This window comes from Hypanus sabinus, chromosome 31 (assembly GCF_030144855.1).
Source record: "Hypanus sabinus isolate sHypSab1 chromosome 31, sHypSab1.hap1, whole genome shotgun sequence".
Taxonomy (NCBI): domain Eukaryota; kingdom Metazoa; phylum Chordata; class Chondrichthyes; order Myliobatiformes; family Dasyatidae; genus Hypanus; species Hypanus sabinus.
This window is the reverse complement of record NC_082736.1, coordinates 10887547-10889586: the sequence shown is the minus strand read 5'-3', so window position 1 is coordinate 10889586 and position 2040 is coordinate 10887547. Positions and strand designations below refer to the sequence as shown.

The following is a 2040-nucleotide window of genomic DNA, read 5'->3' as shown; positions in this document are numbered from 1 at the left end:
AATTGTGAACTCTGTTTCTCTCTCCACAGACGCTGCCTCGCCTGCGAAGTATTTTCGGCAGTTTCAACTTTTAGTTCAGGAACAAAGAAGGACTATCCAGCTTTTCCAGCTTGCTCCGCCAGTCAGTCCGAACCTGCCTGGATGTCTCGAAATTTCGGTATGGATCCCCCTTCACCATTCCTCTTCTCCTGTTCCCTCTCTTACCGTATCTCCTTGCTTGCCCATCGCCTCCCTCTGGTTCTCCTCCTCCCTTTGCTTTCTTTCATGTCCATCTGTCCACTCCTATCAGACTCCCTCTTTTCTTTTGCCAAACAACTTCCCAACTGTTTGCTTCACCCCAGCCCCTGCCGGTTTCACCAATCGCCTTGCTTCTCCTTTTCCTCTCTCCACCTTCTAATTCTACCACTCATCTTTTTTTGTCTCCTCCAGTCTTGCTGAAGGGTCTCGGCCCGAATCCTCGACTGTTCTCTTTTCCATTGATGCTGCCTGGCCTGCTGAGTTCGTCAAGAACTTTGTGAGTGTTGATCAGTGTCTTCTATCTCACATATGAAACCAGTGAATCTGCTTCCTCATAACATCTCCTCAAATCTTTGATTAAGTATGTATTCAGAGAAATGTTGTTATATAGCAAAAATAAAACCCAAATTGATTATTTGAATAAAAACTATCAACACATACCAAAGCAAATGGTAGAAAATGTATTTAAAAGTCCTTTTTTGATTACAGAAATGGAGCCTTTCCCTCCAAGAGGCAGTCTCTTGATATCAGTTGTTTCTATTGTCTGGGAATGATTTCCCAACATTAAAGTGATGTTATATGAGATGGTGAATCTAGCTCTCTCACTCACTCACTCAGACACACACACACACAAACACACATACACACACACACACACACACACAAACACACACACACACACACACACACACACACACACACACACACACACACGAGTTAAATGCAGAAAACGCTGTGGCTGGAAAACTGAAGGAGTAAATATGAGAATACAGTGGGCATATTCAACGAAAGACAGGCCTTGAAATAACCAAGAGGAATTGGCTAAATATTAGTTGCATTTGGACATCAATAAGTACACGATGGCCATAACCTCCTGGCAGCGTGTTCTGCCTTTGGACAGAAGGCGCTCTGGAAAGCAACAACGTAAGAAACACTGGAAACATTTTGAGGTCTTTAAGCTTTCAATGAATTGGAATTATAGGAATGAATTGGCAAACTCGGCACAAGAAATTTAATGAAGAAAGTGAGAAGGGAATCTATGAGAAAACCCGAGTGAGATCACAGTGCGGATGCTGAGGGACGAGGGAGTAGCAGGGAGGGAAAGATGAGGTAGGAAATATAAAGTCCTCAGTGTTATCATTTCAGGTTATCTCTCCTGGGCCCAACACATACCTCCTATTACAAAGAAGGCACCGCAGCGCTCTACATGTCATCTAAAAGTTTGACAGACTTCAATAGATGTGTAGGTGGAGAGTCATTGACTGAAGGCATGAGGACCTGGCATGGAACCACCAGTGCCTTTCTACGGGAAAACTCACAGAAATTAATGAATGGACCCCGTCCTACACAAGTAAAGGCCTCCCCACCGCTGAGCACATATAAACGGAATACAGGGCCCCGACCCTGGAGGTCATGCTCTCTTCCCACAGCCCCTCTCAAAACTGCTGATTTCATGTTATTGGTTATTGATTTATTATTAGTATTTTGTTTGTTCTTTCTTGTTTACTCAGTGTCGTTTGATTACTCATTTGTTGTTTTTGTTGAGTGCGGTCTTTCAAAGATTCTGTTGTGTTTCGTTGTATTTACTGTGGATTTTCATGTGGTTACGTGTATATACTTCGGTAATAAATATAGATTAATCTTTCAAGTTTGAACTTTAGGGAGAGGAATCCATTGGGCGAGACGTGGATGTTGTTTCATACCGTTGTGTAGGAGACGAAAAATTTGAGGCCCGCAGCTTTATTATCTGGGACAGGTTTGTGGAAGAAGACGGCACCAAACGGAAAGCTTATGTATTGACAT

The 2040-nt window shown here is 43.0% G+C and overlaps 1 protein-coding gene across 1 annotated transcript in view; it reads right to left on the bottom strand.

The window, feature by feature from the left end:
- The window catches only part of LOC132383845 (uncharacterized), a 405546-nt gene that overhangs the window by 97732 nt on the left and 305774 nt on the right, over positions 1-2040 (bottom strand). The window lies entirely within an intron of this gene.